This window comes from Petromyzon marinus, chromosome 38 (assembly GCF_048934315.1).
Source record: "Petromyzon marinus isolate PM22_M1 ecotype Great Lakes invasive population chromosome 38, UKy_Petmar_22M1.pri1.0, whole genome shotgun sequence".
Classification (NCBI taxonomy): domain Eukaryota; kingdom Metazoa; phylum Chordata; class Hyperoartia; order Petromyzontiformes; family Petromyzontidae; genus Petromyzon; species Petromyzon marinus.
Genome location: NC_133704.1, coordinates 13,132,555 through 13,149,115, shown reverse-complemented (window position 1 = coordinate 13,149,115; position 16,561 = coordinate 13,132,555). Strand labels below are relative to the sequence as shown.

At 55.6% G+C, this 16,561-nt stretch overlaps 1 pseudogene; it reads left to right on the top strand.

Moving 5' to 3' along the window:
• Positions 1–1,547: 1,547 nt before the first annotated feature.
• LOC142930393 (serine/threonine-protein kinase Nek8-like) overlaps positions 1,548–16,561 on the top strand; it is a 38,297-nt pseudogene continuing 23,283 nt past the window's right edge.

The following is a 16,561-nucleotide window of genomic DNA, read 5'->3' as shown; positions in this document are numbered from 1 at the left end:
GCCACGTGGACCAGTCACCATCTGTCTCCATCTGTACGGAGATCGAGCGTTGCCCCCTCGCGCAAGGCGTGGATTTTCTCCAGATAATAATAAACGTGACTCGGCATTGCTCAGCTGAAAACATCTTAAAATAAGAGCCCAACGGAGGATGGCTTCTGATAAACATTCACATTGAGTGCGTCTTTGAAATGCAGTGTGTTTCAAAAAAATATTAACACTCGAGTGTGACCATCGCTTGTAATGGGAAAGGAACGGATATTGCACTGTAACATGATAACAATTGTATGTTAATAGATTAAAAAAAAGTCTCCACTTGTTCGTCACCGTTGTCAACGCATGACTGGAAACTTCTCCACCATGCCCATCAGGTCCCCACACGCCCTTGGGACACCGCCAAAAAGCCTCAAGAACAATTTACAGATCAGCTGACACGACTCGACAAATCCTTGCAAAGTTAATATTTAGAAGTGACTCCCACAGTGTCGCTGCGACTGCTGCCACCGCTCTCCGTTGCTTTCTCCTACGAGCGAGTCGGCCCCACTGCTCCGTCTGCACGGCGCATGGGGCCGTACATAAATGACGTCACGAGATTTTGGGCAATTTTTAACCCCCCCACCCCCCCTTGTCACACGGCGTCACGAAAAGTCAGACCCCCCCCCCCCTCAAGTATGACGTCACAAAGCTCTGCCCCCGCCCCCCCCAAAAACCATATTTCCATTAAAAAAAACATGCTTCAAATCGCTTTAAACTATTGTCATTGTAGCGCGTATTTAATGTGGCGCTGCACTCTGATGTTGTAGGAGTGCTGTTATAACAATTCTATATGGATTTAAAGTTGCGCATTTCGATGTGACGTCATATTTCTCTCCCCCTCCTCGTCACACATCGTCACAAATGCCTGACCCCCCCCCCCCTAGGTGCGTGACGTCATTTACGGACGGCCCCAACCTCGGCTGGTGCGGCGGGCGCCTTCCCCACCATCGCAGCTGAGTGGGTCTCGCGCGGCGTGGCCACGATGCTGGAAGCTGCTCGCGATGGGTGGAGGGGGGAGAATCTCTCACTCGGAGGACGCCTTCACGGCCGCATCGACACACCAATCAGACGGTGGTGTTGCCGCAGCGGTTTATAATAGGGGACAACTTTAAAATGATATCTTCGTTGGGCAATTCACGTTGAAAGAATAAAAAAATGTTTTAACACGGCAAAACAATTTTAATAAAAGTGTTTTTTAATGAACAAAAATCATTGCTCATCTCCAGCTGGCTGGTGGTGCTCCCTTCCCCCTCCTCCCTCCCCCTCCCTCCTCACCTCTCCCCCCCTTCTCACCTCTCCCCCCCCTCCTCACCTCCCTCCTCACCTCCCCCTCCTCCCTCCCCCCCTCCTCACCTCCCTCCCCCCTCCTCACCTCCTTCCCCCTCCCTCCTCACCTCCTTCCCCCTCCCTCCTCACCTCCCTCCTCACCTCCTTCCCCCTCCCTCCTCACCTCCCTTCTCACCTCCCTCCTCCCCCTCCCTTCTCACCCCCCCTCCTCACCTCCCTCCCCCTCCCTCCTCACCTTCCCTCCTCCCCCGTGAAGACGTCACGTGACCAGCTCACCTACCCGGAAGTGGCGTGCGAGCAGGCGGCCGTGGTCGCGAGAGAACCAAAATCCTCGCTCCCTCCTCCTGGCTCCCTCCTCCCTCCCTCCTCCCTCCTGGCTCCCTCTCGGCTCCCTCCTCGCTGTCTCTGCTCGACTCCGCGATGGATAAATACGAGAAAATAAAAGTCGTAGGCAGAGGAGCCTTCGGGTGAGTGAGCGACTTGTGAGTGTGAGTATGTGAGTGTGTGAGTATGTGAATGAGTGTGTGAGTATGTGAGTGAGTGTGTGTGAGTATGTGAGTGTGTGTGTATGTGTGTGTGAGTGAGTATGTGTGTGTGTATGTGTGTGTGAGTGAGTATGTGTGTGAGTATGTGAGTGTGTGTGTATGTGTGTGAGTATGTGAGTGTGTGAGTGACTGAGTCAGCCGACCCGTGGCACCTGGGTCTGCCCCGTGACCTCCTGCCAGCGGGCGTTGGACACTTCACGTGGCCTCAAGGTGCACATAGCCTGGCACAAGCGTCGTGGTGACGTCACCGCCACTTAGTGGCGAATGGCGGTTGTTGTTGTTGAGTGTGTGTGTAAGTGTGTGAGTATGTGTGTGTATATGTGTGTGAGTGAGTGTGTGAGTGTGTATGTGAGTATGTGTGTGAGTGTGTGTGTATGTGTGTGAGTGTGTGAGTGAGTGTGTATGTGAGTTTGTGTGTGTATGTGTGTGAGTGTGTGAGTGAGTGTGTGTGTATGTGTGTGAGTGAGTATGTGAGTGTGTGAGTTGTGAGTGAGTATGTGAGTGTGTGTATGTGAGTGTGTGTGTATGTATGTGTGTGTGTATGTGTGTGAGTGTGTGTGTGAGTGTTTGAGTGAGTGAGTGTGTGAGTGAGTGTGTGAGTGAGTGTGTGTGTATGTGTGTGAGTGTGTGTGTGAGTGTGTGAGTGAGTAATGTGCGTACGAGAGCGAGTCGACGTTAGGGTTGGTTACAGGTATGTGGTGTGAGCTAGCGGTGCCTCTCTGGTTGCTATGGTAGCTCTGGTTGCTATGGTTGCTCTGGTTGCTATGGTCGCTCTGGTTGCTATGGTCGCTCTGGTTGCTGTGTTCGCTCTGGTTGCTATGGTTGCTCTGGTTGCTATGGTTGCTCTGGTTGCTGTGTTCGCTCTGGTTGCTGTGTTCGCTCAGGTTGCTATGGTCGCTCTGGTTGCTGTGTTCGCTCTGGTTGCTATGGTTGCTCTGGTTGCTGTGTTCGCTCTGGTTGGTATGGTTGCTCTGGTTGCTGTGTTCGCTCTGGTTGCTGTGTTCGCTCTGGTTGCTATGGTTGCTCTGGTTGCTATGGTTGCTCTGGTTGCTATGGTTGCTCTGGTTGATATGGTTGCTCTGGTTGCTATGTTCGCTCTGGTTGCTGTGTTCGCTCTGGTTGCTATGGTTGCTCTGGTTGCTGTGTTCGCTCTGGTTGCTATGGTTGCTCTGGTTGCTATGGTTGCTCTGGTTGCTATGGTTGCTCTGGTTGCTCTGGTTGCTATGGTTGCTCTGGTTGCTATGGTTGCTCTGGTTGCTATGGTCGCTCTGGTTGCTGTGGTCGCTCTGGTTCCTGTGTTCGCTCTGGTTGCTGTGTTCGCCGCGTCGTGAGTAGCTGAGTAGTGATGGAGTGATCGTGCAGCAGCATCATCGTCGTCGTCGCCGTGATGATCTCTCCTCGGTGGCTAGGGGCGTTGCGTCATCACGCGCTGTACCACGGCCTCTGCTCCGGATGACCACAGGCGCCACCGCTACTGGAGGGAGTTTGTAATCGTATCCATTTGTGCATCATCAGGGGTAACCGCATCTACTGCTGCCATGGTTTGTGCAGTGGCTGCGGTTTATGGTGGACCACGAACGGCTTCGTGGAAGCTGCTCGTGGAAGCTGCTCTATAAAAATGCATCGCAGCGCCCAGTGGCTTCTTCCTCACGTTGGACGCGAGAGCGTTCCAGACGGCCGCAGAAGTCGCGCATCTGAAAGCGCCGCGGGACGTTGCTTAGCAGCCAGAAGCCGCTGCTGCGAGGGTGACGAGCGGAGCGCCATGTGACGCTGCCTGTTCGTGACGCTCCTTGACAACATCAGGCGGATGAAGTAGTAATAATAATAAGTAGCAACACAAGCGGTCTGCATCAGGCGGATGAAGACTGCTTGTGTTGCGACCTGAAACGTCGTGGGGTTTTTGCTTTTATCTTTTTGTTTTCTATCCCCGTGACTTTACCGAAGGAACCAAGAAAATGAATTCCAGCAGTCACGAAAGTTTTAAATCTCAGCTCGGTCCGGCCCTGCGTCACCCCCGGCACGCTCTTGTGTCCCCCTCCTCCTCCTCCCTCCTATCCCGTCCTTCCTGCTGCCTCTTCCTCCTGCCCCTCCTCCTCCTCCCTCCTACCTCCTCCCCCCGCCTCCTTCCCCCTCCTCTCCACTCCCCCGCCCCACCGTCCCAGGATCGTCCACCTGTGCTTGCGGAGGGACGAGTCCAAGCAGGTGATACTCAAGCAGATCCCCGTGGAGCAGATGAGCCGTGACGAGCGGCAGGCGGCGCAGAACGAGTGCCAGGTCCTCAAGCTGCTCAGCCACCCCAACGTCATCAAGTACTTTGAGAACTTCCTGGCGGACAAAGCCCTCATGATCGCCATGGAGTACGCGCCCAGTGAGGCCTTGTTGTCGTGGCGACGCCGTGCTGCTGTTGGTAGTGTTGTTGTTGTTGTCGTCGTCGCTGTGATTGTTGTGGGTAGTCTGACACGCAAGTTAGATTTTATCGTAAAATAATTTGGATAGCGCCTTTACACGCCGGAGCTTTGCAAGGAAGTAACAGCGGCACAACGTTTGGTGTGACGGTGGCGCTGAGTGAAATAGATGAGTGGAAGCGATGGGGGCGAATCCGCGATTGCTGGAATCGGTGGAAACGGAATTGATGATGAATGGATCTAATGAATGGGGTTACTGAGTGGTAGCCGTGTAATGAGAATGTGAAGAGGGAACGGTAACGGTGGTGGTTATGAGGGGGAGATTAAGGGGGGGGTCGTGGGGTGAGCTCGGGGTAACAGTGAGTGAGGAGCGGAAACTTAGTGAGAGAAGGTGACCGCTTGATGTGGAGGGGAAAGTTTGTTCTAGGGAAGGGGAGGGCGAGAAGAGAGAGAGATGGCGTGGATTGAGCACCAGGAGGAGGAACAGAGAGAGACAACGTGGATTGAGTACCAGGAGGAGGAACAGAGAGAGAGACGGCGTGGATTGAGCACCAGGAGGAGGAGGAACAGAGAGAGAGACGGCGTGGATTGGGCACCAGGAGGAGGAACAGAGAGAGACAACGTGGATTGAGCACCAGGTGAAGGAACATTGAGAGAGAATGTGGATTGAGCACCAGGGGGAGGAACAGAGAGAGAGACAACGTGGATTGAGCACCAGGAGGAGGAACAGAGAGAGACAACGTGGATTGAGCACCAGGAGGAGGAACAGAGAGACGGCGTGGATTGAGCACCAGGAGGAGGAACAGAGAAAGAGACGGCGTGGATTGAGCACCAGGAGGAGGAACAGAGAGAGACGGCGTGGATTGAGCACCAGGAGAAGGAACAGAGAGAGACAACGTGGATTGAGCACCAAGAGGAGGAACAGAGAGACGGCGTGGATTGAGCACCAGGAGGAGGAACAGAGAGAGAGACGGCGTGGATTGAGCACCAGGAGGAGGAACAGAGAGAGAGACGGCGTGGATTGAGCACCAGGAGGAGGAGGAACAGAGAGAGAGACAACGTGGATTGAGCACCAGGAGGAGGAACAGAGAGAGAGACAACGTGGATTGAGCACCAGGAGGAGGAACAGAGAGAGACAACGTGGATTGAGCACGTGGGAGGGCGAGAAGGCGACAACATCGATGGACACAAGCATGGCACGATACGGTGGGGCAAGACCACGAAGTGATTTGTAGACCAGGGTGTGAGGAATTTGAATGTTCAACGTTGTTTTCTGAGCATATCCCGTCTGCAAAGAAAGTTGCACATCATCTACGCTAATTTATTTGCGTGGAGAGCGCCTTCGCTCACGGCGCTTGGCCCGAGCTTGTGGATGGACGGTGACAGAATGGAACGGCTTTAAAGATGGCCCGGGGGGGGTGAGTTGAGGATTGAGGAAAGGAGTGGCAGCCATTAGCGGGGTGCTTGGGGGTCGCGGAAGGGTGAAGGGGAGGGACGGGGAGGAGTGGAGGGGAGGGAGGAAGAGGTTTGGGCGGTAACGGAGAAGAGGAGGTGAGGTTTTGAGAGAGGAATGGAAGGGTATTCAGGAAGGGGGACTGCCTGCTCCCCGTGCAGGGCACGTAGATTCCAGCGGAGCAGTGCAGCCCTGCGGCGGGTTGCTCGCGCCGCCAAAACAACAACAACCACAACAACAACAACCACAACAACAACCACAACAACAACAAGAGGAGCCATTGTTTTCGAATTCGGTCAAACAAATGTCAATGTTTCAGGAGCCACACAACGCACTGTGGTGGTGGTGGTGGTGAATACGAGATGGCAGTGGTCATTCATAAATAAATAACGTCCTCACTAAGCGCATGTCCTTTAAGGAGCCCCAGGTTGCCCACCCCTGCCCATGGTAAACTGGACTTTCATGGTAAACTGGATTCCCATGGTAAACTGGATTCCCATGGTAAACTAGACTTCCATGGTAAACTGGACTCCCACTGTGAACTGTATTCCCATGGTAAACTGTATTCCCATGCTCTTTGGTTCTATTCGGTAAAGTCACGTAAAAAACAACCGAATAGAACCAAAGAGTATGGATCCTTGCAGTCACGAAACTTTAAATCTAGAATGGAATGTATTCCCATGGGAAACTGGACTTCCAGTGTAAACTGGACTTCCATGGTGTACACAATGCTATATATTACACTACACCACTATACTACATTGGTAACTCTTTTATCTTTAGAACTGCTTGTTGTGTTGAGGTTGTTGTCTTTCCCTCACACCTCCAATTCGCACGGTTGGCTACGTACGGTGCGAAAGAAGTTCAACATACAACAAACACACAGCAGACAACAAAGACAAATTTCCCCTGTATAGCCTGCACAGACTGTTAGGGCAAGTGCTGTTAGCGAGTAGCACCTATGAAGGTCGGCACGGCACACGAGGGGGTGGGTGGCCAGCACCACGCCCGACCGCCTTTGCCTCCCCAGTGGCGATGTTTACTACACACCGCACCAGGTACTCATTTGAGGCCGAGTCGACCTGGGGGAGGCCCAGGACCGGTTAAGATAATCGTCACTGCTGTTGGTGGCCGTGAGCGAGAATCGAACTTGGGTCACCCGGGTTCGTAGCTAACCGCTGCTCTACTGCTCCCCACACACGACATACGTACAACATACGTACAACATACGTACTACATTCGTACTACATTCGTACGCGGTGGGGAACCTTTGTCTCCGTGGTGGCGGGGCGCAGGGGGCACCCTCGCCGAGTACATCCAGAAGCGGGGCGGCTCGCTGCTGGACGAGGACACCATCCTGCACTTCTTCGTGCAGATCGCCCTGGCGCTGCACCACGTCCACTCGAACCACATCCTGCACCGCGACCTTAAGACGCACAACATCCTGCTGGACAAGCGGCAGACGGTCGTCAAGATCGGCGACTTCGGCATCTCCAAGATCCTGAGCAGCAAGAGCAAGGCGTACACGGTGAGCGGCCGCGGCGCGTCGGAATCGTTCCGGTTCGCTTCCCGGTGAGGAAGAGGTGGGGGTGGGTGGGTGGGTGGGGTGGGGTGGGGGGGTGAAATCGTCATCATCGATCGTCCTCCATCGGCGATGTGAGGAAGGAATCGTCAACGGTCGCACCCCCACCGAGTCACGTGGCCGGAGGGTCGATCTGGCGACTGGTGGGTAAGGGACGAGGCGTTGGCCGTGTCCGTGCGGTACGTGGACAAAGGGGGCTCAATGCACGGAGCCCAATGGGCTGTACCCATCGCACGCCAGGCGGCCCGCGTCCACTTGGAGAAATTAAAATGAAAGTAAAATCATGCAGCAATTCTCGCCCCCCCCCCGGTCTGATTCTGCGGCGTCGTTCCTCGTGGAGTCTCACGTGCGAGCCGTGTTATCCCATTTTGACCGTGACGTCACCGCACACACGTGTGGCGTTCTGTTTTTTTTTTTATTACCTCGCAGGATCTTTGACGTCCGCAGACGGGTGCGTATCCACGATCCGTACACACACTCGTACTCACCAGGGCAGCCGCCGGGCTCAAATGGAGAATTAATTCTTGCAACAAGTGGAATATGCGTGCTCGCTCCAATGTTGTTGCTCGTAATAATAACTTTAAAAAAAATTCAAATGACAGAGTTTGGAAAGGCGGAATTATAATTCTGATAACAGTTCAGAAATTGTAGCGAGCACGGTTTTTTATGCCCTCCATGGTCTTGGCCCATCTTATCTGGTTTCTCTCGGGGCGCCACGGTGGCTAGGAGATGTTAACTACCTCGCCTGGTATGCAGGAGGTCGTGGGTTCGTTCCCGACCCTGACTCCTGCTGCTGTATATTTGAAGTTTGCACGTTCTCCCCATGGCCGCGTGGATTATTCTCTGGGCCCTCTGGTTTTCCCTCCACATTTAGAAGCAACATCACCACACGTTTATAGAGTTTGGCTGCTGCTATGCATTTCCACGTGATAAGCCACTTTATTGACCTATCATTTGTGATAGCCAAGTAAGTAATTGGCTGTGTTAGCCAACTGCCTTTAACCCGTGGGTGATTCGTTGGCCTGCAGGTGGTGGGCACCCCGTGCTACATCTCCCCGGAGCTGTGCGAGGGTAAACCCTACAACCAGAAGAGTGACATATGGGCCCTGGGCTGCATCCTGTACGAGCTGGCGAGCCTCAAGAGGGCGTTCGAGGCCGAGGTGAGCCACCCGGCTCCCCCCCCCCCCCCCCCGACGTGTCCCCTCCGCGCGTTCGTTTGGTAACGAGTTCGGAAGCGAGTCATCGTTCGCCTCCCTTGTACGTGCGCGCGTGTGTACGTACGTTGAACTTCTTTCGCGCCGTACGTAGCCAACCGTGCTCATCGGAGGTTGTATCGCCGCGTAGGTTCAAGCCAACATTTTGAGCTATGCCCTCCGCCACGCGACGGAGCCGATCGAGTTGAGTTGTCGCGGACGAATGCGCCACACCGATTTGGGTTTGTGTCCGCACACCGGAGTGTGGAAAGAGCAAGCAAGCTTTGTTGACGGGCGCGGGACGTCGTTGCATCGTGGCACGGCTCGGTTTCTGGTTATCAGCCGGTGGGAAAAGCCACGCGGTGCCGTGCCGACCTCCCACGCTGGGAGCGGCTCGGACGCACGAGCGGATACAAGGTGGGGGGTACAAGGTGGGGGGGTACAAGGTGTGGGGGGGTACAAGGTGTGGGGGGGTACAAGGTGTGGGGGGGTACAAGGTGGGGGGGTACAAGGTGTGGGGGGGTACAAGGTGTGGAGGGGTACAAGGAGTGGGGGGTACAAGGCGTGGGGGGGTACAAGGTGGGGGGGTACAAAGTGTGGGGGGTACAAGGTGGGGGGGTACAAGGTGTGGGGGGGTACAAGGTGTGGGGGGTACAAGGTGTGGGGGGTACAAGGTGTGGGGGGGTACAAGGTGTGGGGGGTACAAGGTGTAGGGGGGTACAAGGTGTGGGGGGTACAAGGTGTGGGGGGTACAAGGTGTGGGGGGTACAAGGTGTGGGGGGGTACAAGGTGTGGGGGGTACAAGGTGTGGGGGGTACAAGGCGTGGGGGGGTACAAGGCGTGGGGGTTACAAGTTGTGGGGGGTACAAGGTGGGGGGGTACAAGGTGTGGGGGGGTACAAGGTGTGGGGGGGTACAAGGTGTGGGGGGGTACAAGGAGTGGGGGGGTACAAGGTGGGGGGGTACAAGGAGTGGGGGGGTACAAGGTGTGGGGGGTACAAGGAGTGGGGGGGTACAAGGTGGGGGGGTACAAGGAGTGGGGGGGTACAAGGTGGGGGGGGTACAAGGTGTGGGGGGGTACAAGGTGTGGGGGGTACAAGGTGTGGGGGGGTACAAGGTGGGGGGGTACAAGGTGTGGGGGGTACAAGGTGTGGGGGGTACAAGGTGTGGGGGGGTACACGGAGTGGGGGGGTCAGAGTCGTCCGGCGCTTACGTGGCCGGCGGGGGCGCCGCTCTGCCGGCAGAATCTGCCGGCGCTGGTGCTGAAGATCATGAGTGGCAACTTCGCCCCCGTCTCGGACCGCTACAGCGGGGAGCTGCGCCAGCTGGTGGTCAGCCTGCTCAACCTGGACCCCAGCAAGAGGCCGCAGCTGAGCGAGGTGCTGTCTCACCCCGTGTGCATGAGCGCCATGATCCGCCTCTACATGGACATCGGCCGGGTGCCCGCCAGGTTTGTGTCCGGCGAGCCCGAGCTCGATCCACCGTGGCTAGGAGATGTTGACTACCTCGCCTGATAGACAGGAGGTCGTGGGTTCGATCCCGACCCTGACGCCTGCTGCTGCTGCTGCTGTATATTTGGAGTTTGCGTGACTCTCTCTCTCCCCGTGGTCGCGTGGATTTTTCTCCGGGTCCTCCGGCTTTTACCCTCCACATTTCGAATCAACATCACCGCGCGTTTGGAGTATTTGGCTGCTAGAAATGTCTACTTGACGATAAGCCACTTTGTTGAGCTATCATTTGTGATATCCAGGAGGCTTCTGAGAAAGAAGATCTGTACAGCAGGCGTGTTCGTTAACATCTCCCAGCCACCGTGGCGCCCTCCACCACGTTCAGTCATCTCCCCCTCCTCGCCTCCCCGTTCACTCCCATCCAGCTCCTATGTTAAGGAATAGGATTTGTCGTCGTCATCGTCACCATCATTAGCCATGATCAATCCACTGCTGGACGAAGGCTCCCCAAGCGGGTTTCCTGTGCACGGGAGCCGTCGTCACCACGGGATTGCTCCTCCCTCTCCGTTGGTTTTGGCCACGGGTTTTTTTGTATTTGTAAAAAAAAAAGTTTTTTTTTAAATCGTACTGGCGATGTCGATTGCAGGATGGAAAAGCCGATGATGCTGCTGTCGCTGGACGCACAGGGCAGGGCGAGGCAAGTGTGTCGCCCCCGCTTCCCGCATGAGTATCTTCACGCTCGCCCATCGTTCAACTGCACTCCCTTCGCCCCCTCTGTGCGGGAGCCGATTGGCTCAAGATTATTGCAAGGCCCTGGGATGAATGTTGCGTTGTGGCTTGGCTCTCCAGCACACGACCGGCTAGTGCCGCACTCGTGACGAATTGGCACGTTCTGCGTACGTGACAACCCTTACCGGTTGGCCGTGTCGGGCGGTGGCGGGTTGAACGACACAACGTTTATATTTTTACGCGTCGTGAGTAACGTCGTGAGCAACCCGGACTGGTCTGGGTGCGAGCAACCAATCAAATCTCCCCCTCCGTCTCCGCGTCCCGGCCGACGGCGCCAGTGTCCGGGGACGGAGCGCCGGCCGGGAGCACCGGCAGGGCAGGGGCTGCCCCCCCGCCGCTCTCCTCCGTCTACATGTGGGGCAGCGGGACGCTGGCGCCCGTCAAGCTGGCCATGCCCAACACGGAGGTGCTGCAGGTGGCGGTGGGGCGCACGCAGAGGGCCGGCGTCACGCGCAGCGGCAGGCTCATCGTCTGGGAGGTGAGCACAACGTGGAACTCACCGAAGACTTAAGCTTGCTTGAATTGTCCAGAGGACCTCCGCGTGCCTCGCCATCGCATCGTCGTCGTCGTCGTCGTCATCGTCGTCATCAAGGCGCTCTGCTGCAGTTGCTCCCCGTGGGTGGGGGGCTGGGGGCCCCGGTGGCAGCTGTCTCTGTGCAGAACGAGGTGTCGCAATCACAATATTTATTCACGCCCGCGCGGGACGACCCGGAAACACGGGGTCACACAGTTTCATGCCAGGCTTCTTCATCTTTGTTATGATGACGGCGATGATGATGATGATGGCGATGATGATGGTGATAATGGTGATGATTGTGATGATGGTAATGATGATGGGTGATGATTGTGATGATGGTGATGATGATGATGATGAAGATTGTGATGATGGTGATGATGGTGATGATTGTGATGATGGTGATGATGGTGATGATGATGGTGATGATTGTGATGATGGTGATGATGACGATGGTGATGATTTTGGTGATTGTGACGATGCCAAAGATGGTGATGATTTTAATGATGGTGATGATTGTGATGATGGCGATGACCCCGATGACGATAACAGTGATAAGGCTGATGACGACGACGATGATCATGAGCCGAGTCTCTCCACCCTAAGAGTGGATCACTGTGAGCACCGTGTCACTCAGCTCTTCCATCCTCCCCACTGTCTGCTACCTGCTGCACCCTGCCCGCTGCACCCTGCCCGCTGCACCCTGCCCACTCCCCATTCCCCGCTGCCCACTCCCCGCTGCCCCGCGGTCTGCGTGCGTGCAGGCCTCTCCGGGCACGGTGGGCGACGCTGCCCTCCCCGGCTCGGTTGGCAGCGTCCAGCCCCAGCTCGTGTCGCGCTTCCTGGAGGGCCAGTCCGGGGTCACCATTCAGCACGTCTCCTGCGGCGACCTCTTCACCGCATGCCTCACCGGTCCGCGTGTGTGTTCATGTGTGTCTTCATGTGTGTCTTCATGTGTGTCCCCGTGTGTTCCTGTGTGTTCGTGTGTGTTCGTGAGTGTTGGTGTGTGTTGGTGAGTTGGTGTGTGTTCGTGTGTGTGTTGTGTGTGTGCCTGTGTGTGTGTTCGTGTGTGTGCACTCGTGTGTGTTCGTGTGTGTGTTCGTGTGTGTGTCCGTGTGTGTGTCCGTGTGTGTGTCCGTGTGTGTTCCTGTGTGTTCCTGTGTGTTCCTGTGTGATCGTGTGTGTTCGTGTGTGTCCCTGTGTGTCCCTGTGTGTGCGCTCGTGTGTTCGTGTGTGTGCTCGTGTGTGCTCATGTGTGTGCGCTCGTGTGTGTTCGTGTGTGTTCGTGTGTGCGCTCGTGTGTGTTCATGTGTGTGCGCTCGTGTGTGTTCGTGTGTGTGCTCGTGTGTGTCGTGTGTGCTCGTGTGTGTGTTCGTGTGTCAGTGTGTGTGTTCGTGTGTGTCAATGTGTGCGTGGGGAGCGGTAGCGTAGCGGTTAGAGCTGCACTGCACTACGGACCCGGCGACCCGAGTTCGATTCCTGCTCACGGCGACCACCGGTGACGATTATCTGAACTGGTCCTAGGCCTCCCCTAGGTCGACTTAGCCTCAAATGAGTACCTGGTGCGGTGTGTAGTAAACATCGCCACTGGGGAGACAAAGGCGGCCGGGCGTGGTGCTGGCCACCCACCCCCTCGTGTGCCACAGTGCCGGCCTTCATAGGCAGTGATGCTGGTTGTTGTTGTTGTCGTCGTTGTTGTTGTCTCCTGCCCTTGCGAGCTTTTGCATCTTGTCACCGTGCGAACCCGGGCCTTTTGTGTCGTTCTTTCCAGACAGGGGGATCCTCATGACTTACGGCAGCGGCAGCAGCGGCTGCCTTGGCCACGGCAGCTACAGCGACGTCGCACAGGTACTGTGGGGCATCGTGGGATGATGATGATGATGATGGGATAATGGGTTGAGAGAAATGGGATGGGATGATGGGATTTGTTACGGCGATGGGATGAGATCGGAAGGATGACGTCAGTGGACGAGATGATGGGATGACAATGAGTGGCTAGTCCAGGACGCCCGGTGTGTTGGAGAGTAAACCCACTACAACATTTACAATTCGAGTACCGTGACGTTTCGCTGATAATTACCACCAGCATCATCGGGCTGTGTCACCATGCTTGGTTGACGTGACAAACCTTACTCATTGGCCGTGGCGGGTGATGGCGGGTGGTGGCGGGTGTAACGACACCACGTTCATATTTACGCGACCTAACCCAAAAAATAAACCTCTGTTACGGTGTTTTTGTGCACTCTTATGGGACCACTCCTATTGGGTCCGGCCCATGACAAGTGCGTGCCGACGGCACGGAGTTCGCCCACCTGGAATAACAGCGCCGTTTCACGTCTGTTGCAAGAACTGGCTCAGGCTCGGGGATGGATCCTGAACATTTGCCGGGAACCAGTTCCTGGTCTTCGGGCCGACGTTTGGCGGATCGCCCAAATGTTGTGAACTCCCTTCCCGTGGGTGTCGAGGTGTCGAGAACCGTGGCTCGTCAGAAGGCGGCTCAGCAAATGTGGGCTCCACCTCTTCCGTCTGTGCGGGTGTGCGTTGAACTTCTTTCGCACCGTACTTACCCCACCGTGGCTAATTGGAGGTGCGGGGGAAAGGCAACAAACTAAACACAAAAAAGCAGTTCTAAAGAAATTAGTTTGTTGACCTAGATGATGATGATTTAAAAGCGCGTAGTGCCCAGTGCGCTTACTAATGTCGGAAGGAAGAGCGTTCCAGACGTCCGCAGAAGAAGCGCGTCTGAAAGCGCCGCGCGCGATGCGACGACCACCGACGTCTTTGTTCCATGGCCAGCCAGAAGCCGCCGCCGCCTCTGCGAGGATGAGCAGAGTTGGCGTGCTGATGGTGGTTTATGCTCCTTGATTAGATCGGTGAGGTGTTGTGGTTAATTTGTGGCGAGCGCTTGGTGTGTAATGGGTGCCAACTTACAACGACGCTTTCGTTCGGCAACCGGAAGCCAATGGAGCTGAGCGAGCGCTGTGCGGACGCGTGTGATCGTGTTGCCCCCCTCGCTCCCATGTGTATAATGAACACTCGCTCATTGACCAGTGACACCTTCATATGTAGGGGATGGCAGAGCTCTGGTGTGAGGGGGGGGGGACTTGACACCGGCTCCACACCGCATGGCTGTGGTTTCTCCTCCCGGCGCCTCTCAACGAGAGAGGGGGGGGGGGGGGTGGGGCAGCGGTAGTGAGGGCTCCGATGAGGAGGTAGAAGGATTATGAGGAGATAGAGGAGGAGGAGGCGTTGAGCACCCCCTCGTCCTCCAAGTCCGACGACGATGACTGACGAGGAGACTGGAGCCAACTTCATCATCGCCATCGCCGCTCCATCGCCGCGTCATCGCCGCCGTAGCGTACATCAGCGCTCGCATCACTACGTCACGGTGCGATAGAAGCTCTGCACACACACACACACGTGACGTGGGGTGCGAGCGAATGCTCTTGGTATTACTCTTTGTGTCGTTGGCAGCCCAAGATTGTGGAAGCGCTGCTGGGCTACGAGATTACCCAGATGTCCTGCGGGATGTCGCACGTCCTGGCGGTGAGCAATGAGCAAGAGGTGTTTGCCTGGGGCAGAGGAGACAACGGTAAGACTTCCAACCTCCCACGAAAACTGAACTCGTAAACTGGTTTTCTTTCAGCTTTACCAGGTAAGGCCCCCCCACTGAGCTATGTAGCTGTTTTTTCAGAAGCTGACCTAGCTATCACAACTTCATCATCGCCACAAATGTGATAGCTCAACAAAGTGGATTATCATTATGACGCGGCAATGTATAGCAGCCCAAATACTCAATAACCCCCACTATTACCACCACCCCTCTCGGCGTTGGCGAGGCGCTCATCCAGCAGTGGAACGACAAATGGGGGTCTCGTTTTTTTTCCCGGCTTTTATTATTCGCTCGTCTCACTTCCTGCGTCGTCCACCGATGGCATCATCGCTCTTCAACTTTGAACAATTTTGTTATTTAGCGAACGCTATTTCACGCGACTTCCCACAGCCAAAACACCGGATGCATTAACGACGTAGATATAGCCAAGTAGAGATGTTGTTCCTCGGGTGGATGTCAGCCCCCGCATTGCCACAGAGCCGCTTTGCATCCCCTCCTCCGGCACGTGCACGGCGACCAGTCCGCCCGGCACGCCGCGCCGCACAGCTCCCCACTCTTCAACGGAACCACGGGGGCCGAGGCCTATACGTTGAGTTTTCTCGTGCGCACGGTGGGCGCGTGCAATTCCTCGTCGGTACCGCCCTCCGCACGCGTTGCCGTCGTCCGTTACGCGTGGCACCTTCCCACGGAGGCAGGGACGGCTCGTGCGCGCCCCCGTCGCCTGATTACCCCGCCCTCTACCCACAATACCTCTTGTGTTTGTTTTTGTCACTTCCTCTGCACCCCGACGGGTGCCACTGATGGGAAGGAATGGAGGCGATCGCTGCTCACTTTTGGCAGAAAAATTGCCACAATGTCATGAACTCCCTTTGCTTTGAAGCCAATCTGAGGCAGCTCTGTAGTGTCCGCTTCCGTGGGCCGTTCCCTCCGCGCACGACGGATTGCGTTGCCGCACGAGACATGCGAAGAAGCGATTCTTTGTTACGTTCCGCAGTGCTGCCGGCGTGAAAGTAGGGTGCCACGGTGGCTAGGAGATGTTAACTCCCCCACCTGGTATGCAGGAGGTCATGGGTTCGATCCCGACCCTGACGCCTGCTGCTGCTGTATATTTGGAGTTTGCGTCTCTCTCTCTCTGCCCGTGGTCGTGTTGATTTTTCTCCGGGTCCTCCGGATTTTCGCTCCCCATTTATAATCAACATCGCCACGCATTTCAAAGTATTTGGCTGCTGCTATAAATGTCCACATGACGACAAGCCACATCGTTGAGCTATCATTTGTGATAGGCCAGGTTACTTCTGCCAAAGACGCTATATAGTTCAGTGGGCCTGGTACAATAAAAAAGTCAGTTGTAGTTCAATATAAATTCTTATTTATAATAAACAAACCCACACATGTCACGAAACTTTCCGTAACGACACCAGCACACGGACTCAGCCCCGTGTGCATCTCTCGGCGTCTTCGTGCGTCTCTCTGTCTCTCCGTCTCTCTGTCTCTCTGTGCGCCTCTCTGTCAGTGTGTCTCTGTGCATCTCTATGTCTCTCTGTGCGTCTCTCTGTCTCTCTGTGTCTCTGTGCATCTCTCTGTCTCTCTGTGTGTCTCTCTGTCTCTCTGTGCGTCTCTCTGTCTGTGTGTCTCTGTGTGTCTCTCTGTCTCTCTCTGTCTCTCTGTGCGTCTCTGTGTCTCTCTGTCTCTGTGTCTCT